This window comes from Ischnura elegans, chromosome 1, assembly GCF_921293095.1.
Source record: "Ischnura elegans chromosome 1, ioIscEleg1.1, whole genome shotgun sequence".
In the NCBI taxonomy this organism is placed as follows: domain Eukaryota; kingdom Metazoa; phylum Arthropoda; class Insecta; order Odonata; family Coenagrionidae; genus Ischnura; species Ischnura elegans.
This window is the reverse complement of record NC_060246.1, coordinates 135,412,962-135,439,529: the sequence shown is the minus strand read 5'-3', so window position 1 is coordinate 135,439,529 and position 26,568 is coordinate 135,412,962. Positions and strand designations below refer to the sequence as shown.

Here is a 26,568-nt window from a genome sequence, read left to right as displayed (position 1 = left end):
TCAGGTGATGGGAGGATTTACGCATGTGTGGATCACCTCAGAGTCTAAATTTAGAATATTTTACTCCTTAAAAAAATTCTGTATTGAATTTTTCTTAGTCGCCACCATTATTATGTTGATAAAATAAATAACATTCATTTCATATACCTATTATATTTAAAAAATGAAAAAAAAGATTGATTTCTTCGGACTTGATCCTTCGCAGGATTCTCATGAAGTTACAGCGCACCGTATGGACCCACTTGGCTACGATTATAAATGCCTACGGAGCTACGTATTGGTAAGAGGTAAACGGTGGGTCCAAATATGAATCCAAAGATAGGAAATGATATCTGCGGAAAGCAAAAAGATAATTTTCTTCATTAAAAATTTTACAACAACAGGAGAGTTTAATTAAGTTAACATGCGTTAAAGTGGATTTTAAAAATTGTTACTGCCATAACATGTAACAAAAAAATTATTGCAGAGAGGTTCGAAGCACCTACTATGGATTACTACCGTAGTAAGTCTTCTCCTTAACCACTAGTCCATCTCACTCGTTGACTCTTACGTGGATTCATTACGAGCTTTGTCTTCTGGTGTCACTAAATCAAACTGAATTTTAACACTCAGAGGCATTATTTGCTGTGATATTGCGGCGGATATTTCATGTGTATGTTTTGCTTGCTATCGCTGATCGAAAAGATTCAGCGTTAATTGTAAGACAACATACTTCAACGGATCGGCCAACTTAAAGAAGTAAAGTGTCGCTCTGGACGTAGATTTATTATGTGGCATGAGCTGCACAATTTATGTGGTTATTTATATTTACGCTGCACATATCCCGCATGCATTTCCCTTTAATGATGTTGTTATAAAAATATTACGGGAGGTGGGAATGTTTTTCAAATTTCCCTCCCACTGGTGCAATAGAAAATACTGAAACTCGATTTCAAAACTGCGGCGAAAGTGATGCCGCTCCATTTGCTGCAATACTTTTGAATCCGACTGTACATTCAAGCTCCACATAGTTGAGTGGTTCCCCTAGGGATTTTCTTCAGGGATGGAGAGAGAATGGCTCACTACCTTCGAGGAATGGGGCTCAGTTGGTACAAAGTTGGAGTATTCTGGCACATAGGTACCCTACTGGGGCAAGTTGTTCAAAAAGCCAGAGGTGTGCAAATGATTGAACTGGATACCTGACAATATTTTCCAGGTGCAAACTCCTGAGGAATTTCTTCTTATTACTTTTTTTGCAATTCACGATAGCTAAATATTCCCCAAAATCTGGGTAAGACCTATTGTAACATTCTAACACACAAAGCATGAGTTCCCATTTTGGTGTACAAGGCAATTAAAAATGCCTGTATGCAAATTGGTCAGTTTTCTTTCTTCTTGCCAAAGTAGCTTAGTGGTGAAACAAAACTCGTTCTATTGTAGTGTATAGGCCATATGAAGCATTAAAAAATTGCATTCTTATTTCTTGCCATTAGTTATAGCCCCTTACAACAGAAGTTCAACTCATACAGATAAATCAAATTGATGAGAAAAATTATTAAATAACACTGTTTTGTCAAACTAGCCTCTAGTCATGTTATTTCAAGTCACCTGAGTTATATCCCGTGAAATCCGACTATTCAACATCTGAATAAAAAATAGGTGCTGCAGGGGAGAAAAAGCTTCTTTAGTGTCTGAAAATCTCCACACCAACAAGTGTGTCCATTAGGTCCCACTGTTACCCAACTTCAGTTAAAGCTTAGATAGTGGGCTATTAATTGAGCCTGAAACTCCCTCACCACCCTTTCACCCTAGATCCAGTAATGTTCATTAAAAAAGGGCCTTAATTAAATAAAGCCTTAAGGGCTTAAATGCTACTTGAGCATCTTTAATAAGGAGCAGACCCAAGGAGAAGGGAGAGAATAGTCACTCCCCAAAAATCCTTTGACAACTTAATAGTTTTATGCTGTAATTTCAAAACATATTCAAATAAAAAAATGAATAAGAGTTATAAGCCTATTTAAACTATTTCTATTGAAGATTATTCTAATAACCAATACTTACTTATTTGTGGGTATATTCACAGGGGTCCATGACTGTCCCCAAAACCTGATATCTACAGGGATCCACCCAACCATCAATGGAAAACAATTAAGGCATTGATGGTAGCTGTATAAATTGAATGTAACCAAAATGGCTGAAATATTTTTCCTGGGCTCAGAAATTTTAAGCTTGGTGTAGAGAATAGATCTTGTTTTTATTTTTTAACTAAGGCTGTAAAAAGCTAGTCAAGGGCCTCAAACCCCCCACTTAAAATCTGCAAGATATGGGTAGGTTTGAGAAGTGTACTCCATCCAAGTGGACACCATCCCTAGGAGTATCTTTCCTGGTTATGTCCTCGCTACCGGCAGTCAGAAGGAGGAAAAATTAGATGAGTATATGAAGATGTAGAGGGTAAAATTAAGGAAATCAAGAATAGAAATAATTGGACTGGAATCCTGTGGTAGGCCTACCAATGATACAGCTGATCAATTAAATCACTGGAAGAGAAAGACAGTTCATAATGAAATAGCAGCATAAGGATGATCCGAGTAGGGAGATAATTGTAAGCTATAACGTAACTAGGATATGTAAACTTACTTACTGAATATTGAAAAAAATAACATTTCGTGCAGTTGGACTGGGTAAATTTAATGGGCATTCAAGTGGAAAATAAGTGCTGATTGTGTTGACAGAGGGCTCATTTGTAATCTGAGTAGTTAGGGTGGCCAATGGAGACTGTGAGTGAGCAAGCATTGGCCAAGGAATGCAACATAACTATTTAATTAACTCTTGCTATTTAACATAACTCTGGACGAGATGGGAAGAGAAGTGAGTGAAGAGTTAAAAGTAGAATTTAAAGTGGAAAGATAGATGTTTAAATCAAAGAGACTCATATACGCTCAGATGCTCATTTGCCATTGGACAAAATGTGATCAGAAAATGTATAATACGTTAAATAAATGGTGAAAACAGTGTATGCAGCATGAAGATTAATTACAAGAAGACTGAAATATATTTTTGTAAAGAATTTCAAGCAAGGAATGTAAGGCATTAAAGAGGAAGTGAAAGGGCACAAACTTAAACAGGTGGAACAGTTTGCCTATTTTGATTAAATGCAAGTAGAAATTTAATGCAGCACTTCAGCAGTAAGGATACCAGGAAAATAATGGCATTGCCAAAGAGGGTTTAATGAATGGGATAAAGTTGATGAGAGGATAATTGAGTATGAGTTTGGAGAAAAGGATAGTGTATTTTTCTGATCTTAGCAAGGTAGAAATTTATACATTGATAAGATAGAGTAAGAGAAAATCGAAGGCATTGGAGATGAGGGGGAGATGGGGAAGGTGAGATGGAAGAGCAGAAGAGGTATTATTAAGAGCCCTACATAAGAGTGTGGGAGGAGAAGAAACTTCTAGAGAAGATTTGGAGAAGAGAGAGGATACAGTTGGAGCAAGTACTGTGCGGAGAGAGGACATTTAGAATTATATTAGGGTGTAGGATGTTGGCTGAGCAGGGATGGGAGAGGAGGAGAATATAATGAATGGGTGGAATAAAAGGGATTAGGCCTTGCTCCAAATAAAATAAGGGAGTTCAATATGAAAAGGGGACAGGGGTGCCGACTTTCAAAAATATTGGGGGGGCCCAAACCAGGGACCTTGCCCCGCTACGTTTTATAAATAGTGAATTTTAAGTTTTTTAAGCATTTTAGAAGAATCATATGATCAACTTTAGAACCCTGATCACTCGAATATCGATATCTGGACACTCCTGGGAAAATCGACAAGCCTGACACATTTTTTCCTCACACCCATAACGAATTTTTGGGGGGGCTCGGGCCCCCTCAGGCCCCATGGAGTCGGCGCCACTGAAGGGGTGCCAACATAGGACAATTCATAAATTATTCCACTTTGCTAAAGCTTAAGCATAGGACAAAAACAAAAACAAAATGCTTCCTTCCTTTCTCTATACTTATTTTTTTAAGACTGCTGGTAATGTTTTATAGAAACCCAAAGAGCCTTCTATGATGTTACATGGTGGAAGAGCATCCGATTGTACTTCACCCATAATTTCCAATATTGATTACCCAAACTTTTTGGCTTCAGCTCGATGTGGTGTCTGGAATGTTGGCCTCCCATCCCATGGGCCTAGGTTCAAATTCCAACAATGGCAGAGACATTATAGAAATTTCCCAATCCCTATTTCAGGAGTTTTGTGAAGGGTTCTTCAAGTACAACACTCCTTCCGCCGGATGTAATATTAAACCATTGCCCCATTTCATTAAGAGCACACAAATATCAATGTGGGGTTTTTCTCCACCCTTACTTCCCTTCTTAAATGACTTTAGCTGTCTATCAACCCCTCCAAAAACTATCAAACCAGCCCAAACTACAAAAAATATGTTTCCTTGGCAGAGTCAGATTATACATGTTAGCACATTGGCAACCATGGATTTTAATGCATACAACATATTTCCAAGGGATCCATTGGTATTTTTTCATCAGTTGATTATTATTGGTTAATTGCATGCGGAAATATCATTGCGTAACAATAAAGATAATAATATTTTTTGAAGGACCTAATGCAGTCATGATTCATGCCTAAACAATCAATCTCTGCCACTAGTAGTGTCAAAAATCCAGTTAGATTTAATTTCTCTCAGGTCCAGCAAAATGACCAGCATAGCAATCCATATGAGAAACATCTCAAGAGATGGGCTTCCTTGTTTGGCTGATGCAGGACTTACCACATCATCATCATCATCATTCAACAACTTTGGTATTGTTTTGACGTACCTCTCCCCTCCATTCCCCAATTAGCTAATCACTAATACCTATATTACTTCTCTTTTATTTCATATATCAACTGTTCCATTAATCTCATCAAAGGCCTTCCTTTGCCTCTGTTCTGGTCCACTTGTTCTTTGACGATCGTCTTCATCTGACTGTCACATCTATGCCTATTATGCCTTTTTCGTGTTTTTAAAAGAAGTTGACTTCTTATATATATTTAAAAGATCTCTTTAATTGTAATCTACTTGTCATTACTCACTAAGATTATCCATTTTATCTTCATTGTTTTTTTTATAGACTCACATTGTATAAATTTCCATGCCTATTTGCAGCTGCAGTCATTCATGCGTCACAGCCAAGAAGAAACAGTTCAGATATGCATTCTGATGATATGTTTCCTAATTTCTACTCTTGAATTCCCAGTGATTCCCATTCTTCAGCTTTTCCATAACTTCTAAAAATTGGAGAAGGTGATCTTATCTATCACTGGGCAGTCCGTTTCAGGGAAGTATTTCTGTCACCAAGGAAATCCTCGGTAACAGAAATACTTCATCCCCTCCAGTTAATTTTTTCGTTGCTTAACATTGGGCTTAGCTTCCACTTATCTGCTGCAAACTCTTATCAAAATAACTGCAGCATCAAGGATAAGGCGCAGGATATTAATTTTTAACCCATTCACTCCCAGAATTTTTCATGCTCATTTCATTGATTGTTTTCTGATGATACCTTTACATTAGAAATTGTAGTAGGCAGTGCACAGACCTGTTTCATTACTTTTTTATCTTGCTTCTTCACTGCTGGAGTCAGATTTTACAACAGCTACATACTTGGTTGTAATGTGAATTAAGTATAATTTTCTGGCTATTATGTATTACTAATTTCTAGCTCTAATTTCTCTCAGAAATGAAGGCATTGAATTCCAATTAACTCTCGCCCGTACAAACCCGTAAAATATAACGACTTGATAATTTTTCTTCATTAAAGAAAACAAAATATTGAAAAATCATGAATTTACGAAATATTTCTTTAACAAATGAAGTTTTTTCAATTATGTAGAGTGTTAAAATTAGTTTAAACTTAGTACCTAATACTTAGTACCCAGTTTCTCAAAAATTTCCCCCCTACTTTTGGACCCTTGCCCAATGAAATTCCTGGCTACCACCCTCCTCCTTATGATTCAATAAGCAGCTTATACTCCACTATGATATGATCAAGTTTGCTTTTTACATCTTCTAATATATTCTTTATCAACATATCTACAGTTTCTCTCCTCGCTTTACAACTTCGTTCCTTCAACAGTGAGGTGTCTAACACTCTATCCATGATGCTCAGGCTTTTCCTTGTAGCTTTTACATTAAAACATAACAGGAACTTTGGTTATCACTAATTACCAATGCAGCTTGCAGAAGTTTTTGATGTTTTGGTTGAAAATTCATTTTCAGACTCCCTCCTCCTCTTCCCGGCTTTTTTACTCTAAAGTAGACTCTATGAAAAATTTAACAGTCCCATGTGAGCCTGTTAAATCTTACATAGAATTTAACAGAGTGGATGGCTATAGATAGGCTAGAATCAATCAATCGAATTATAAGCCCTATAAGCTTGAAGACACTGTGCCTTCTCAAATACCAGGCATGTACTAATTGGTATTAGAATGTGGTGAATTGTTCAACTGGGAATGGGGTTGGACCAGTAAAACATAGATAAAAGAGCACTAATGCAATCAACATCTGGTCTGTATGGAATAGGTCTACCATGCTGTACACAGCTCTGGCATTAACCATTCACTCCTATTCCTATAGGAGACCTAAATGAAGAACGAAGGATTAGCCCACCTGCTACAAACCCTAACACATTCTTTGGCATGAATTTTCATGGATAATTAAAATGGTTGATCATTCTTAACATGACTACAAAATACATTTTCAGGATTGATTTAATAGAGGTTTTATAACTTTCATTGGGCTATAATAAAGTTATGAAATGTGAAGAACCAAGGAGACATTCTGTTTCTCTTCTGGGGTAAGGAAAACTTTTAATTCGAAACGACCATCAAAAAGTGTTGGGATGTACTCTGCATATGTTCATCTTTAAGTGAAAAACATTTTCTCCAACATTGCAGTAAATATCTTCAGATATGAATGAGCCGTATCTATGTTGGCCATTTTATCATTCTAACTGTTAGAATCAGGCATTCTGTAAACCTATACAATGGCCTGCATTGAAAGGGCTCATTCAAACCAGAATAATTGGACCTGCATGACATGCAGAGGTAACATTTAAGAAACTTTTGTTCAGCTAAAGCTAATCATACATGGAGTATATACTGAAATGTTTAGATGGTCACCCCATTCACTCTGCAAAAGCCTTCATAAGGAATTAAAAGGTACCTATGTTATATGGAGTAGGTAACAACAGCTGTGTACAACAGCAGTTCCTTTATTGGGGAGGGGAAGGGAAGGAAGGTTAAGGAGATTCCCCACACCAACAATAGCCTATTCTTCATAAAAATTACTAAGGGAACCACAGCTTAGTATCCCATACAGCGGACTGAGTATCACACATGTATCATTCTACACACAATACTCAAGCATGGATTGTGTAATCTCTGACAATTCTCTGCATCTCCAGGATTTAAACCCTGGACCATATGGTGGTATTTTATAATTTGAGATGTTAATGAGTGGCTACGATTTTTCCTCACCCTTTTCCATTTCTTTTCCTCAATCTGCTCCTGATGAGACCTAGGTGATTCTCCACTCTTAAGGGTAACTATGAGTAACAGACAGTAAATAAGATGGTCGTTGAAATTCAAGTGGAAAAACAGAATGTTAGGCAAGGCCTTGGATTTCAGTTAGTGACTCATTTAGGCCAATATGAACACATTTGGCTAATTTAACCCTTTTGTGCCAAGTGTTGGATGGAGCCAACAGGCATTTTCATTCACAGAATACCTGACATCGGGTATAGCTGTTGCGGATTTTTCAACACAAATGACCAGACGTCGGCTCTAGCTGAGGCGAGGGATGGGAAATGACCACTGAGGTAGCCATTGTCAGATTCGTTCAGGCCCAGCCTGAGACCCAGCTTAGAGAGCCCTTAGACAGTGGCGTAGCCAGGGGGTCCGGACCCCCCAAAATATAAAAACACAATTATTGTCCTTCATAAAAGAAAACAAAATATTGAAAAATCCTAAATTTACACAATGTTTCTTAATCAAATTAAGTTTTTTCAATTATGAAAAGTGTTAAAATTAGTTTAAAACCCATTATGTACTGCCCAGTTTTTTTTTTAATTTTCCCCCTGGTTTTGGACCCCACCCGAATGAAATTCCTGGCTACGCCACTGTCCTTGCTAAGCCGCTGTCCTGGCTAAGCCACTCCTCGGAAATTAAGCCCAATCTTCCTACTCATTTATGATCATCCTCACAGCAGGAATCCATCACAAAGTAGTATTATTTTCAATAGTTTTTTAATGATATATTTCGTTGCGCAATACAATTTTTTTATACTTTGAAATGAATGAAAGCAATTTCAAAACAAAGTTTTAGCGTTAATAATAACATACTTCCAGATTTATAGCCTTATTACCTGTATTTACTAACTTTGTTATTATTTATGCTTGAAACCCATTTAAAATTCCGCAATGCCTAAAAAAAATGTTAGCAATTCTTGAGGAAGAGTAAATTCCTGAAAATGAAATGCAATATTTGGTTGAAAAAAAAAAAACACTAGTAACGCAATGAGTTAAAAGTGGATTCGTGCTAAGAGTTTGTTAAAGGTTTGCTAAACTCGTGCTAAGGGTTAGAGGGCCACAGTAAGGGTTGAGTTGGGTCCAAACCTGAGGGATGAAAATACCAGGTTAACTCCACACCGAAAAAGAGCTCCGTACAGAGAGGTTTGAAATATTCTCATGCTGCTCGCACCACGGAAAATGTTTTCCAATTGTAGGCATCGGCAGGAAAGGGTTAAGCCCAAATGGTTGGATTTTTGACCCATTAATATAAATGAATACATGCAAAAATTGTGGCAATTACTTATATATAGGCATTCAGCATTTGCCTAGAGAATGGAGCCATGACTTAGAACCAACAGTGAATAGCCAGTTCTAGTGGGAAACATGAAAAGAGTCACTGCATAGATTTGCATTTTTGAATGGAACTAATGTATGCACAGTAGTTCATCACATAAAGTCATTTGATGAAGTCCAGAAATTAAGATAACTTGAAACCTATCATGTGGATCCTACTTAAGAAATATTTTTCGGTGAGTCCCGAAGAAGCTAAGATTTATCAAATGTTTTGGGAAGGTCCTTGGACAAAAATGTTGAGAGAGAGTGAGAGGTGCCAATATAATCTTGTAAGGCTGCACCTATAAAGTGTGGGAAGTAAATGAGATACAGTTCAGAAATATGCCATCAGTGAACTAGATTAAATTCAAAGAAATAGGTTAGTAACTGGTGAGAGTGAATAGAGAGAATTTCACATTTTTCGTAAGGATTGGTTTGCACGAATAATTAGAAACAGAACCTTTTAGGGTGACACATCAGGCATGATTATAGATCTGTAGTATGCTTCCAGGTCCAACATAAATGATAAAATTAGAGAGATAAAATTTTGATGGAGGAGGTGCAGGAATTGATTTCTCTAATGGATAGTAATGGATTCAAGTAAAAATTAGGCCTTAATATACAATACACAAGCTATCGCATGGAGCAACATCTGATGTCCTGATACCTAAACTGCACATTCAATACCTAATGTGGCCAACTGCATATTGAGGTGGCTTGTGGAGTGGTACAGGGATGCCGACTTACAAAAAATATTGGGGGGGCCCAAACCGGGGATCTTACCCCGGGAAATTTTATTAGTATTGGGTTTTAAGTTTTGTAATCATTTTGGAAGTCTTATGATCAACATTAGAACCCTGATAACTCGAATCTTGATATCTGGACACTCCGGGGAAAATCAACAAGCTTGACACATTTTTTTCTCACACCCATAATGAACTTTTGAGGGGGCTCAGGCTCCCTCAAGCCCCATGGAGTCGGCGCCACTGGAGTTGTATTTAGATGTAGATGAAACAGTAAAAAATTTAGGATCAAGGCTGAATGAAATAATCAGCTTTGAAATCAATAATGCAGCATAAATTGACAAGTTTGGCTTCAGCCGCCTTTCAGCTTGTGTGTGAGGTGTTGCTTATGGGTGTACCCAGCGAGGGGCAGCTGACCCTCCCTAGAAGTAAAAATTGCAAAAGTACTGAATTGAAACGAAAGTATTTAACAAATTTTCTTTAAAACCACGAAAAATGATATGTATTAGCTAATATATCAACTTAGATAGTATAAGATATGTACTTAACTAAAATAAAACTACTTTTTCAAGGAAATATGTAATCTCATAAACTAATTAAGCGCTATTATAATTTTCTTAAAATGTTGGTTTCATTACCTTTTCCATGCTAAAATGTCACAACTTGGCTTGCCCCGCCCTAGACCATTGCCGCCCTTGGTGTTGCTAGCCATCCCCTCAAGCTATTTCCTCTAATCTTTAATATAAGGTAATTCTTGAGTGAGGAAGAAAGTGGAGAGTGGAATTCTGTATTCCATTAATAATATAAGTCAAGAATGAAGTTTTAAAAAACATCTGAATTCCATTTTGAAAATATCCATTCTCTGGGGACTGTGCATTCACAGACTTTATTGTAATACAAAATATAACCTATAATTATCTAATAATAGTTATATGATTAGGTTGAAATTGGATTCCATAATGTACACAGAATTCCCACTAATTGACTTAACTTACTCATAAAGATTGATTGTTCCTGATGTATCCAGCAGCAATTCATGATACCTTCATCCATTTACAAAGAAAGCCAATGAACGAAAACTGGAGTGGTATTTGTGATACAGAAGGACTGCTATATTTAACAACCTAGGCTGGTACTCAAGAACTTTGGTTGTCTCTCTGAGAACCAAAATACTTCAGCCATTCATATATGGACCAGTTCATAACTAGGTAGTATTTTTTGCTGATGTGCATGATTCCTTGATTTTCATTGATGCAATCTACAAAGAAGACTTTTAAGAGGTTGACTTTTATTTAAGGAAAACTGCGCCTTTAGTGCCTTTCTAATTTTATATAATTCAATGTAGAAACATTCATAACCTAAAGAACAAGGATGGAATAGATTAGCTCGTAATTCCAATTGCCTCAGATGATAAATATTATCATATTATGTATGCATAGAAAGGTTTATTTCATAGACTCTTAGACTGGTAGAAGATCGTGAAAGCATAAATCCAAAAATAAATTAAGAAACCTAATCCTTGAAACTTAGCCATAAATATGCTACAACGGAAAGATACTGTCGCTCTCATTCCAAGCATTTTAAAAATACGCATTTAGACTTCCGCGCTGAGCGAGGAAGAAGTTCCAAATATGCCCACTCGGAAATTTCAGCCAATGGCGTCCTTTTCCAACGTCTTCTGCGACATCTCTAGAATCATTTTAGAATTATCTCGATATCCATGAGTAATACCACCTGCGGGAATATATGAAACTAAGAAAGTGGTATTTCTTATTTTCACGGTAATTAAAGTAGTCACATAGTGGATACCAGAAGGGTGTGCCCGATTTCATTTCAATGTAGCTTTTATTTCAAGCGAAAAAATATTATTATTATCGCAATCAAGTTAGAATCACTAATTATTTTTGCTTCGGAACGCATAATCAGCTAGGGTACCTATCTATATTACAGATAAGCATGGAAGAGAAGGAAAAATTCCACCAGCATGTAAATATGGAGTTAACAAAGGCAAAAGGTGGAAATAATCAAGAAGACAAGATACATCAATTGTTGTCCGAAATATCTAGTTATGCTAAATTGTAGCTTCCCATTGCATTAACAAAATGAAATAAAAACTCCATTTATTTTTTTAACTTTTCGTCACAAAAGATCAATTGTGGAATTCGGAGAAGATAAATACGCAATGTACTAGAGATTTTTTTGGAAAATTTAATTAACCACACAGTGGGGTAGCCAGTAATTACGTTCGGGGGGGTCCAAAACCAGGGGGGGGAATTTTTGAAAAAACAGATTATTTAGAAGAGGAATTTAATCTAATTTTAACACTTTTAATAATCTAAAAAGCTTCATTTGTCAAATACATCTTTTGTAAATTCATGATTTTTCAATATTTTGTTTTCTTTTATGAAGGAATATATTCTCCCCGAAATATAAAGTGCTTTTATATTTCGGGGGGAAGGGAGGTGCGAACCTTCCCCCTCGCTAGGCCACTGTACCCACATTTATATACACCGCTTTTGAAGACGACTCTGATTTGCGCTACTTAAATATTAATCGTCATTTTTTCCTCAACAAAAACACTAACGACAGATTCTTTTACTAATTTTCATGGTGTGGTCATGTCGTGATATGTTCATTCCAGGAGAATGCTGAGTCTCAAACAGGGATATATTTTTAATTCAAATTATATTGAGTTTCCTTTCAAATTCCATTTTTACTTAAAATTATCGAGCAAAGAAATTTTTGTTCTACAAGTCTTACTTGAAAAATTGAGGACTTGATTTGAATGAATATAATATGGCTCCAACTAAAAATGCAAAATCTATTTCCAGATATGCACATAAGAGAAGAAAAAATTCCACCAGCCGGTAAATGTGGAGTTACCGAAGGCAAAGGGTCATGGAAATATTATAATTGAGAAGATAAGATACGCAAGGGCGTACCCAGGATCATAACTAGGGGGGGGGGTGGGCAAGCCATGGGATTTATAAGATTATCTCCCTGAAAAAATAGTTTTATTTTAGTTACATATCTTATTCTAATATGCGTATCATTTTTCGTGGGTTCAAAGAAAATTTGTTTAATACTTTCGTTTTAATTCAATACTGATTTTGCTTAAAGACTTTTGCGATTTTTGCTTCTAGGGGGGGGGGCCCCTCTGCCCCTCGCTGGGTACTCCCATGAAGATACACTAAATGTTGTTCAAAAAGATCTTTTGAGTAGAGGAAGAATCGCTGATTTCCGAGGTCACCAAGTATTGAAGGGGAAAGAATAGGGACGAAGGGCAACTTTTTCGGAAGTTTTGCATGTACGATTTAGTCTCACAGTGAAGTGCACATAATCGCAAAATTTGTCTCATGGAATTCGGAATTAAAAATGCTTAAGCTAAAAATTCGAAGAAAAATATGCAAATTTATACTAAATATTTTTCCTTTATTATCTCTTATCAAGAAAATTCATTAATTGCGAGTATACGTTAAAAATGTTAATGCTGCCAAAAACAGTAAGAAGGAGAGTAAAATGAATGCTGAACCTTCCAAAATTTCATGTGGGCCGAAAAATTATTAGCTATTAATTTTTTCAAATGCATATATTAAAAGACGTACGTAAGGAAATACGTCAGGGTGGTAAGAACAAATCCAAAGTTTTAATTCATTGTGCTCTAGGGCAGAAAATCTGTGATACTTGCACATGCAAAGAAAGATAAAAAAATCAAATACGATGATATCTTCCGATTTCAAAAAGCTTTTGAATATTCGAAAGTTTGTTCATTTTATTTCTTAATTTATTACTATTAACTTATTTCGTATTTTTTTTAGGTCTGGCTCCTATTTAATTTCATGCTGTAGCATAAAAAGATACGAATTTAGCTGCATAATATGAAAATAGATGGATTTTTGAATAAACAATATTTTCCCACCACAAAACGACTCCTTATCACTTCCATAGAGCCCATGATGGATACGGAGTTAACGGACATCTGTAATGAGTCTTTAGCTTCGAATCTATCGGCCTATAGCTCAGTATTATCGTGCGTAATTATAGTATGAAGTTTTTGAAACTCCCTAACAATGAGAATGAATTGCTATAACGATTTTAAGAGAGCATTGAGTTAGAAAGGAAATCGAGCATTGAGTTAGAAAGGAAAATCATCAGCAATCAAATAATTTATTTTTCTACAGTAAATAAATTTATGGTACAAAATGCCAAAATAATTTCGAAAAAAGTCTATCCCAACATTGCCTTTCGACAGAATCGTTCAAACTATTAATGCATTTTATAATAATCATTGTAATCTCAGGAAATCCTACATTAGTGACAGCAAGATACCAGATAATAAAAAGAAATTTAGTGAGTTTCAGAGGAAAGCAACAAATTTTTTGGTATTTCGCCCTGTCAATGTATGATGGACGTGGCATGTGCCTGTAAAAATACCCCAGACCATTGAATGTCCAATAAAAACTGATTGTGAGTGCACGTGTGAGGAACGTGAGAAGATTCTATCCATGGAGCAAATATTCATCTATTCACAGAGGATGCATGGAAACCAATGCACCGTGTTTCGAAAGAGACGTCAAAGATAAAAGAAAGACTTATAATAAAAAAACTCCTCCTTTAAGAGGAGCTCATTAACCCTTATAATTGCATCACAGGATGAGCCCGAAACTTCCGAACTAAGTAATCCAAGTAGCTCTGAAGACATTGATTAGAAGGAAAGTCAACTAACTTAATGACGGAGGCAGATTGAGCTTAGTAGTTCCGCACTCCATACCGACCGACTCCATACCGACCGGTCCTAAAAGACATTAACTGAAAGGGATAGATCATAAGTCTATGATCGACATAAAAATGTTAAGTAAAGAACCGTAATATGATTAGCTTACAAAAATAGTCAAATAGGTCCGTTACGCGGCATTTATTCTTATCATGGGGGGGACGTGCCCCCTCAGACGCTTAAAAAATAGACAAGATTTGAATACGGTTATCACTAAGTTCGTTTTATTTTGTTTATTACGGAGTATCAATCATTTAATTTAATATTAATAACTTTCACATCAAAATAAAGAGAATATTTTATAAAGTAATAATTTTATTTTGTTTTTAATCTCAAATATGATAAGACCTATCGAAAGGCACGCATGTTAATGTTGGTTGGTAAAAATGTCTTGATTCGGCAACTCGACCTGGCCAGTGTGTTGTGTGCTTACTGTATTTTATTGAGTTACCTTTCCGCCGAATTTTCCAGCATGTGGATGGAAAATCAAATGGTACAAGACAATTCAGTGGACCGCAGTGGAATGATTTTCATTGGATAAGTGAAATTGCCAGTAATAAATTTCCAGCCAATGGACTGTGCACTGGGGCGGTCTGGCCAGGTCGGCTGGTCGGCGATCGCCGAGGTCCCCGAGATTAGGGGGGGCCGAGCTTCGGGGGCCCCATAAAGCTCGCTTGTATCATGAAGCGGCCGGCATGCGCTGGGGCCCTGGTCACGTCTCTTCCCTCTTTCCCCTCTCCTATCCCGCGCTTAGGCAAAATACGACGACGAGTTTGTGTGAATCTCTTTCGTGAGGTGAGACCACGGTGGCAACTGCAAGTGTGGCCGTGTAATATCTCTGCATACATTTGAGTCAGTATTAACATAGAGTAAGTATATTCTTATATATACTTACTCTATGGTATTAATATTGGGGACTACTACGGATAATGTGACATGCCATTTTTTCTCTCGTCCACTCTTCCCAAAATCTCCGATTCCCTAGCGAAACCTAATATCCTCGCACGTGTTTCTGGGTAGTTGACACCACAATCCGAGAAAGAATATCAGATTACAAAGTATGAGTATAGTTTCACATCTCACTTTACCTTGAGACTCAGTCCCGATTTTCATTCCCTAGAGAAAGTGATAACATCCTGGCAAACCACAGTGATACCATATTTCTGCTGTGGGGCAGCTTCCTCGCACAGATTACGAAATCCTAAGTCGTTCATTAAATGCAGGTTTGGTTGGTGAGAGAGCATCATCATCTTTGAATTGTTAATATGAAACGTGATCGCAAATGTTGCGCACAGGAAAGAAATGAAAAGAAGAAAAAACTTTCATGCTAATAACTTCTCAAATAACTTGAGTTCCTGACTGAACGAGAACAGAGGTTCCTTTACCGATTCACTGCACGATGAGAGTTTAGATACATATTCAGGTACGTTCATATATTCGTATTTTCATTTTAATTGTTTAAAAAATACCGCCTTGTGACGCGCTTCGGGTCAACTTGCCGTGCGGTTCTTTCTTATCTCTATAATCACGTTTTTTTGTTTTGTTCATATATTTTGATTTTTTGTTCGTTTAGTTATTTTCAATATATATTGTGCCTAACGCAAACACAGAAAAGAAACGATCTACTATTGCAAAACCTGCAGTGATACGCCTTTGGTCCAAACCGAGGGTCTGGAGAATTCCTTCTGCCGAGTTTGTGACTTCTGCCGAAGGAATTCACCTTCACTTTTCTGTCGCTACAACCCTGTTTGGATTTTGAACTCTTTTAACAGTGGGAGATATTTTATTTCATACCTTTCAAGTTATATTCAGTTAACTGCATCCATCCTTTTAAAAATTTTTATGACACCATTTCCCCATTTCTTGTTAGGTCTACTTATGTCTGGTGTTGTGCAGTAAACTTTTTAATCTTTTGGGTCCTATACGCGTGCTTCAGTTTCAACCTCGGATTTTACAGATTTTACTAAAGGCCCAATTTTATGAACTAATAAATTCTATCTTTTTCTATTGAAGGCTGTATCATGAATTTTTCCATAGCATAAATAAAGGTATTTTCTTCTCAAACATGCACACACTTCCTGATTTGCTTCGCCGTCCATCCCATGCTTGTAGCGATTCGTGTTATCGTTATTCAGGAATATGTATTTCCCAAAAAATCAGATGTTTGACTAAAAATGTTTGTGTTAATAAGACCATACCGGATTTTTACTATCAATTAAAAATAAATCGAGAAAACATAATTTTATTCAATTCATCAAAAATTCATTGTGAATTAGAAAAACAAAATAAATTCTAGTGAATTTTAATTTCATTTTACGCGAACGAAAATTTTAAAATAATTTGAAATGTATTTAAAATGCTGACTGATATACATTTTATAAATAAATCCGAAATGAAGTTGAGTAGCTTCTTTGAGTTCGCACAAATATTATGACAGTTTTTGGTGCGGGGCCTGGAAATAATAAAGATAAAAGTTGGTATGAATTTTATGCTGGGGGTTTGTCATATGGACACGGTTCTTCCGCAGTCCACCCATCTGTACCCTAAAGACTGCGCTTCCCCCTTTTATCCTCCCCACACCTGAGTAACATCTGTTCCGCGGTGAACGCGATACTCAGACACCCTTCGAAACTGAATTTGGTATAAATGTTTACCGGAATATTCCATCCATTTAGTGAAGCCTACCAGAAGGTTTGAAGCAATCTTCGTGACCAGGGGGCTGGAGATATGGGTGGCATGCACCAATTTACCAAAATAAATAGGAACTAAGATTGTTCGAGGAAAGCGATGCTCGTATTTTTTTCATGTGACCGAAGTTTTCACCGTCTCCAATGGATAAAAATGGATAACATTTACCTAGTCATTGAGTATTTCTAGCCACATTAATGAGTTTTACCTCTCCATTCAAGTGACATATCGGAAGAGATTTCATTCAAGCATGGGCAATTTAAATTTGGCGCAAATAATGGTTTTTTCTTGACTGGCAAAACTTTTGTTTTTGATAGGCTTGATGTATTTGATTGTTTTTGATGGATGGATTTTTAATGAATGAAATGATATTTTTTTAATTGTGTTGAAGTATTCTCTTGTATTTTTCGTCTCGAAAGGCTGTTCGGGTTTTTTGCAGCCTGATTGTTGAAGTTGCTTCTTCCGACCCTTCAGGAACCGCATCGGTTCCCACCTTGAGGGCTGATCACCCATTGATAAGGTTTCACTTGAGAAATTTTTCTCATCCTGATAAACCATGACCGGCATACTTTTTCACGAGGAAATTTTCAACTTTTACCATTGGTCTCTTTCTCCTGGTTCGTGTTCCACGCTTATATAAGTACCGACACACTTTTTTCATGTTTTAATCAAATAACAGAGAGACGAGGCGAAAGGAAAAAGAAAATAATCATTTTAGGACGAAATGCATGCACTCTTCGTCTCTTAAAACAGATCCTTTTTCCTTACTGCTATGACTACCTATAGCGGAATATTATGAAAAATTGGCTTTAGATTTCAAAACTGCTTCCTCATTCACCCAGAAAAGACAGTAAATTATATTCTTTGATAATAAAAATAAATATGCCTAGTCCGCGTGTACAAGAATTGTTCCCTGACGTTGCCGGATTAAATAGGCCCACAATAGTATTGTAAAATTAGTTATTTGCATTAAATGGCTTTGTCTGAACTGGTCTGCATGAATGATATTAGACAAATTTAGGCATTCCTCAATTCAGCTCTCCCTTTTGTAGTGGTAACGTCGAGTTCCGAGAGGATATTATCGATCACCGCGATATCTTGTAAACTATGTCAATTTTCGCAGTGACTGATTCGGTAATTTTGGTTATTAAATGATTAATTAATTATTAAATTCGTCATTGAAAGGAAAATAGATGTATCATAATATGGACTCAGCAGGAAATATGGTCATCCTCGCTACGATAACCTTGGAACTATCGTACACATTACGTTCATCCAGTGGCGTAACCATGAGGGGGGGATGAGGGGATGTATCCCTCCCCCCCAAAAACCTTAGAGAAATCAAAAAATTATTTAAAAATCTTGTCTGGATTTGATACACAATAACTGCATCTGATTAAAGTTAAAGTGCCAAATTGATGTAAAATTTATTTTTAGGTATATTTTTCAACATTTTTCCTGAACTCCCCGATTCCTGGGGGAGGGGTAGCCCCACTAACCTCCCTCATCTCCCCCCAAAGCCACCTCATCCCCCCAAAAGCATTTTCCTAGTTACGCCACTGCGTTCACCACTATTCCGCACAGCCCGTAATTCGTTTTCACTTCGGAGAGGGAGACTCAAATACTTTTTTCAGTGGAACGCAGGAGAACGTTGTTTTTCCATAGTTCCCATTCCTAATTAACGCAACGCTATTGATTTATGTACACACTAATGAAATGGGTGGACATTTCAGCCGGCCTCGGTTGCAGCAGGCTTTTGAATTTTCGCTTCCCATTTTTCGATCGCGGGGTCGAGTCCCGCTCAAGCCGTTCTCTACTCAAGGCGTGGGTGTTTGTATCCTTTCGGTGATTTCAGCCCCTGATAAATCGGCAGAGAAGTCATCGTCTTTTATTCATCTCATGGACCAAGAGGAGGGAAAAATATTAAAAAGCTTAATTTAAAAGTGAGTAAATTAGTTGTTTTCAGGAAATAATATCGGACCAGCAAGCGGTGAAATTTACGATGCCATCAAGAAGTTCAATTTTTGACCGAGAATAGGGTGGTTTCCCATTATTTTTTAATTGCCTAATTCGAAAGATTATTACTCCTGGAGTATATATAGCTTTTAGATTTTTAAATGACGGTATCTATTTTTCGCGATTAAATGAAAAGTGAAAATTTTCAAACGAAAACGCGACGGCTAAGTATGAATGCTGGAAAAAGCCCGTGTGACGTCATTCCAGTTCCGGCTGCCGCCTTGTGAGACCACATTGGTGCGAGGCTATGAGCGCCGCTACGATGCAGGCTGGTAGCAGGTAGCGCTTGGATTAAATAAGGATTATTAATATCCTATCAAACGAAGGAAACTTTCCGACCATAGGCAATTTTAATAGGTGATTATTAAGAAATGTTTCCCTGAGCTCTGTGCCTCATGCATGCATTGATAATCTCAGGCGATGTAAAACTCCCAACTGCTCGTATAGCATCCAGGCCCATGTGACGTCACGTGGAGTGGCATCGCATGGGCGCCAATCGGGCCTTATTCAAATGAGGTTAAAATTGGCCATTAAGATTCGTCTAACCTGGGATATTTAAAACCAAATAATCTGTATATTATAAATACACTAATGGTGGGTAACGAATCGCAATCAATGCCTTTCGTCTTCTTTGATGAAGGAAACTACCTAATTCCTAACGGAAATATCCTTTGCCAGGACCAGCACTCAAATCCCAAAATTCGGCGTACTTATTTTGTCAAGGCAAATGATTTACCTCTGGAGAATTTCGAATTTAATATCATAGTTTTATCATCATAATTATCATAATAGTAATCCTCATAATTATCACATAAATTTGCCTTTGTGTTAATATATTTTGTTCATTCCCAAATTGGGCCGTGACTCAATGAAATTTAAACAAAACAGTTAGCGCTACTTCAGATAAAACCGCCTCCCACAAAAAAAAATACCTTACCGCTAATTAGAGACGGTTCCATGGGTGTACCCACCTCCCCCCCCCCCTATAAGCAAATATCGCATATATATTTAAGGAAAATAATATTTTTCAAGCAAATAATTTTAAAAACTAATAGAAAGCTGTTAAAGTTTCCTTAAAATGTCGATTTCATTCACCTATTCCATCTTACCTACAACTTGAACAACCATGGTTTGCCCTTCCCCCGCATAGTTTTGATCCTGGGTACGCCCTTGGACGGTTCTACACATTTTTCTATACTAAGCGGGCATCATTCTGACCCACCACCCCCACCCTCAAAAATAACCTGAGAGGTATTAGGGATTCTCTTGTATATAATGTACTTAAAATAATTTTGTGGATTAAATCAAACCTCAACATTTAATCTCCTCGTTTGATTACTATTGAACATTGGATTGAGCGCTTTGGCGCTCCTTTTTTTCTTGGCGTACTAAACGGTCGCGTACTTCGCTTACTGTTTAAACCGGCCCTGCCGCTAATCCATTTCCAAGTTTGAATATCCCTAGAGTTTTCTCGACACAGGACATCCCTCGACGAACTACCAACGGCCGATCAGAGGGCTAACAGGAGCCAGCAGGTGTCTCTCATTCGCGGCGAGGGAAGTGGAGGGGAGGGAAGAGAATAACAGGTCATCGCGATATGGGGAGGGTGCAGCGAGTGATTCAGAATGAACGAGGGGGAAGATAGGGCTCTCTCTCTCTCCCTCACTTTACCCTCTGGAATCGCACAAGTGCTCGCGTGGGGGGGAAGGAGCGTAATATGGCGAGCGCGCGCACCGGCGGATGGACAGGTGCACTCGGTGTGCGCGATGCGATCGTGTGTGCGGGGGAGGGGGAAGGAACACGGAATAACGACGTACGGCTAAATGCCGACGGTCGGACCAAGGCAGCAGACGGAAGGCGAGCGAGCACACCTTTTTCCGTGGCATTCAAATCTCTTTCAGTCGAGCGCAGACGGCGAGTCGTCCGTAACCGTCACCCACCGCTTCACCCAATCACCATCGCCCTAGATTTTTTTTGAACTTTTCAAAACAAATGCTCAAGAGCGTTTGACCGTTGAGTGGCTGTTTGAATGGCTTTTACTTTGTTCTTTGACAAAATTACTGCTTCTTCAGGATTTTGAAGAGCTGATAATTGTTTTTCTATCCGTGCTTCCGCGTTTTCTCCTATACGATCGTTGTCTCACGCGAAAACGTGTTCGCTAGTTGGAAAAATAAGTAGCGATATCGTTGTCAACTTAACTCCAAGCACTGGAGGGGACCTAGAAAACATAAAGAGAGCACTTAAGCATATACTTATTTTAAAACGTCAAAGATATTATTTTGTGGATGTAATCTTCCTCCGGCTCCACCCAGTCACCATCGCCCTAGATTTTTTTGAAATTTTCAAAACAAATTCAAGACGGGTTAGACCGTTATGGAATGGCTATTTTAATGAATTTTGCTTCGTTTATTAACATAATTTCTGCCTTTGTAGGATTCCTAGGAGCTGATAATTTGTCTTCTATCCATCCTTCTGCATTTTCTTCACCGCGTGCGTTTTCTTACGGGACAACATTTTTGCTAGTTGGAATAGTATCTAGCAAAACCGTTGTAAACTTAACTCCACGCACTGAAGGAGAACTCGAAAATGTTAAGGGAGCATAAACATAAAACATAAACATATATGAACCAATTTCATTAAAACATTTATGATATTATTTTGTGGATTCAATCTTCCCACGGCTTCACCCAATCACCATTGCCCTAGATTTTTGTACTTTTCAAAAAAAATTCAGGGTGAGTTTGATCGTTGAATGGATTTTACTTCGCTCTTTTACATAATTTCTGCCTCTACAGGAGAGGTGATGTTTGTGGTTCTATTCATGCTTTCTTGTTTTCTTTACCACGTGCGTTGCCTTACAGGACAATATTTTCGCTAGATGGAACAGTAACTAGCGAAACCGTCGTCAACTTAACTCCGCACACTAGAGGAGAACTCGGAAACATAAAGAGAACATTCACTCTTACTAATGGTAAAGCGTTGATGATGTTGGTTTTGGATAAAATCTTTCTGCCAGTTAATTGCCGATTAACTTAATGAAGAACAGATTTTATGCTGAGAAATATTTTAAAATTAGATATAGTCGCTCGAAGAAAAAAATGTCCTTCGAGCCGGATTTGAACCAGCGACCTATGGATATCCGATATTTGCCTCTACAGTCCACCGCTCTACCAACTGAGCTATCGAAGGGTGAGATGAGGGCGTAATACGATCATATTTCATTTTAAAGAGAAAACCAGAACGGCCAATTACAGAGATAAGTTTTCTACGACAATGGATATGTTACGCCATTGGATTCATGGATATCTTACGCCTTTAATTTATACTTCGTAGGCTCTCCAAAATGCATTGTTCTTCCTATGTTTGCCTGAGGATTTTTTAAAAATTAACACATGTAGCAAAAAGTGCACGAAAATGGAAGGAAATTGTTTTCATAAATGGCTTTAACAATGCTATTATTTTTTTCCAACAGTTTGTCTTTATTTATATCTCAATGTATCAAAAAGGAAACACTCCCGTGGAAAGTGATGATAAAAAATTACCTCTGGGAAATTATATCGTTCACCAATTGTATTTTATAATCGATTGCGATAGCGATAGATAAATGTATAGAGCCGCATTTTTCCACTTATCAACCCCTCGAGCTTTTCGCGATGAAAAATCGACAGCCTTAGCCCTATCGCAAGTAAGTTGATGCCGTGGTGAACTCATGCCGGATATCTTATCGGTTCTCCGCTGCTCCTCAGCTTTGTGCATGAGCCCCGTGCGATTCGTTGTTATTTACTCTTGCAAGCGGTAACTTCCATCTATGACAGGTTCTTCCCGAACGTGTAATTGGACCAGACCTCCAATGACGTCACCAACTCACGAAAAGTGGGTGGTAACTTGCGTACTTTCTCATTTTAAAATTAGGAGAGATTCCCTGATTGGGGAAGATATTTTTTTCCTAGTAACTTATCTCTCCCTTCCATCTATCGAACTGTTTTAATGACTTGCGATTTTGAGTTTGAGTGAACGATAGTAATACAAAACCACTGATATGGGATTAGGGAGAATTCTCATCTCTAAGTGGGCATGTGCACAAAGCGAATGGAAACGGTCACGGCCTGAATATGACAAACTGTCTCATACTGATAGTATAATAAGGAGCGGATCTATGATTCATTGAGGAGATATGATCGGTACCTATGAAAACACGGGTGGACCAGGTGATTAGACGGGCCGTGTAGTTGGGAGTCAGAACACCTAATATATAAATTCAGTCGATATTACATAGCCTTTACAAAGCCCCATCATAATTAAAATACCCCACATAAGCAAAATATAAACCACAACAGGATGGAATCATAATTAAATTTGGGTAGGGAGACGTTATAAATGAGGACTCACAATTTGAGAACGGAGAAAAATTAAGGAGCGGAATGTGAGAAGCTTATAAATATTTTTATATTGCCGCCTAGTAGTAGCTTCATCTCGGCAAAAAAAAGTTTCCTTCGAGCCGGATTTGAACCAGCGACCTATGGATTTCTGATATGTGCCTCTACAGTCCACCGCTCTACCAACTGAGCTATCGAAGGTTATGAAGAGAGGGCAGTACAATCATATTTCATTTTAAAAAGAAAACAAGAACGACCATTTGCAGAAATAGTTTCCTCCGATCCGTATTGGCATTCATGGAGATCTTACGACTTAAATTACTCCTTACTCTCTACCAAATATACTCTTCTTCCGATGTTTGCCTTTAGTTTAAGTTTAACTATGAGAGAATAATAAAATTTTACTAGCCTTCGCACTAGCTATGGGCTCCGTTGTTGCCAGTTTTTTAATGGAGTACTCTATCTAACTTTATAATTTTTCGTATAATTTATGCATAAGCCATTTTATACTTTTCGACTGGAATTCCATAGGGGGGCAGTTGCCCCCATTATCCTCCCTCCCGGACGGTTTGCGAGTAATGAGCTATGCTATCTGCCGATCCACTCACCAGGGAAGTTTTCTTAGCAACCGAACGTTAATTACGCATGATCGACAAATCAGACCAAGCTAATTAACCACCCCCTCCCACCATTTCCAGAGCGCTACTCTTCCTTAACCTTGCCTATCCGTTCCATCATTTTGCCTCCCTTTGAAAAACCTCTCCAACACTGGACCTCGTCTCACTCATCACACGAGACACCCCCGTTGCGTCGCCCTCGCGACGGACGGGTGGCCTCCTGTGAATCGGGGTCTCCGCCGGGGATCTAACAAGACCACGTGAGATAGAGACGCGGCTGGAGGAGGAAGAAGAAGCCATGGGGGGCTCCCGGGAGAAGAAGGAATAGACGGAGACTGACCCCCAGCCGAGAGGGGAACGATGCACGGTCGGAGGAGAGAAGAGGGAGCGGCCCTGGTGGAAGCTCATCGCGTAGCGAGGGGAAGGGATGGCCATGTTGTTAGGGGAGTGGGAAGGGGGGGATAATAGTCGGGGCGGGTGGTTTTGTGCTGGTATGGAGGTGAGGTCGGTCGAGAAGACGGGTCGTGGGAGGGGAATGACGTCTGTTGTGTGTGTGCCTTGTTGGGGGGGGGGGGAGGGTGGGTTGGATAGGACGAGTGGAAGCAGAGAAGAGGAGGGGCAGGCGGACATGTTAGACCCCCCTCAAAGGCCTCCGCGGGGATCCTCCTCCGTTGCTTGTGTGTGCGTGTGTTGGAGAGAGATCGAGGTGGTTTCGACGGGGCGCCTCGAGGTGGTGGAGTGTCTAGGCGCCCAGCATCGGCCAAGAGATTTACGGAGAAGCAGCAGAGTAGGGCGAAGGCCCGTCTATAGAATACATTAATGAAGAATTAAAAGTAAGCATTTTAAGAAAAATAAGTTCCAAGATAAAAGATTGTAGGCTTTCCCGGCGAGGTCGGATCGTCATCGATAAGTCTTAGGCCTAATGCTATAATGGCCTGATGTTATAATCTGAAATTCTTTTAAAATTTAGTCAGTCTTAGCCCTGATGATGATGAGGGAGTTTCTCATCGAAGCGTTGGCATTAAACAGCCTTACACGGGACCAAACTCGAGAAGATTTTGTCAATAAGTTTCATGGCTCTGAGAGCTTCGAAGAAAAAATCGAAGCGTACTACTTACCGACTATTATTCTTCAGAGCAATTAACAGCTAACTGCCGCAAACAGTGGATAATATATGAGTTCAGTACTCCATGGCTGTATCTACGTCTTTTCTAGAGATTTCTCCTTCACTCAATTTTTATATACATGTAATTTTTCACCCCGAGATACCTACCTTCATTCAAGATAGCCTAAATATATCACGACATAAAAAATCAAGGAAATCGCACGAAACTTATGATTACGGCATCGCGTGTTGCAAAAAATTCGCGCTCATGCAAAATTGTACAACTACCACGCTAATTTTCGAATAAATTTAACCAGGTCCTGCGCCGATTTTATAAATGAACGAATTGACCTATGGACACTGGAGTCTTATGAGTAAATACTCCGAACGGTCATTTTATTGCAATATTTTTCTATAATACGCACGTAAGGTTACCGAAAGAAAAACGACACGTGAGAGTTTTTCGATACATTTTTGCGTACTAAAAACACAAAATTATAGTACCGCAGAAATGCCTATGAAATGCTTCATTTTTAAATTGATATTTAGCCGAACGGATATTAAATTTTTATTATGCAACCTGATTAACCAACGTGTAAATAGTTCGATCCATTGTGTGATAGTTTATGAAGTAACTTCGTCATTCGATGGATTTGCTGAAAAAAGTAGGCCACGTGTAAGGGAAAATCAGCTTTGAATTATATTGCATTTAATTATAGATATATCGAATGGTAACGAGAGCCCTACTTGCTTGTTATCTTGTCGGAATAAATTACATTCACTCGATTTTGGATCAGTTTTTATTCTTCCCTCTATATAGGCCAAAAAAAGTAATAATGGCCCTTTATTGGCCATTTGCAGCGCTGGGAGTGAATAAGAGCTAACTTCTCGTTTGCTCTTCACCTCTTCAACGATTGGTTTACAAATTCTTGGATCTCAAGTTTTTTTGCCAAACGTTTTGCAAACTAAGCGGGAGACCCTTAAAACTTTAAGAACGTGATAATTTTCTTAATCCCAGAGCTATGGATCGTATGCAAAATTAACGCAAAAATAAAAATATGGTTCCTCGTCCCATCACGCATCCTAATAAAGACACGTAAGAAGGAGGATTGCGCCGGTTTTGGAGATCTGCCAATCCAGATATTACGGAGAAATAAATTCAGGCATTAAATGAACAGACCTGCCATCATGTCGGTACATATAACACCTCCTATTGTATCGAGTTCTACCTGGGGAGGAAAGTTTTAGGAGGGCGAGAAGGCGAGTGAAGGTCCCCAGGGAGGGCGGGTTTATTGGGGAGCTTTGGGTTCACATCACAACCCCTGTGCATGCCCGGAAAAGGGAGAGGACGAGAGGACGAAAAAAAGAGGATTCTT

General features: G+C 38.3%; 2 non-coding genes across 2 annotated transcripts; both read right to left on the bottom strand.

The window, feature by feature from the left end:
* Nucleotides 1-22,195: 22,195 nt before the first annotated feature.
* Trnay-gua lies at nucleotides 22,196-22,283 on the bottom strand. The gene is given in 2 exon segments: nucleotides 22,196-22,231; nucleotides 22,247-22,283. It is a non-coding gene; the product is annotated as a tRNA-Tyr (tRNA).
* Nucleotides 22,284-23,583: 1,300 nt separating this feature from the next.
* Trnay-gua lies at nucleotides 23,584-23,671 on the bottom strand. The gene is given in 2 exon segments: nucleotides 23,584-23,619; nucleotides 23,635-23,671. It is a non-coding gene; the product is annotated as a tRNA-Tyr (tRNA).
* Nucleotides 23,672-26,568: the final 2,897 nt, after the last annotated feature.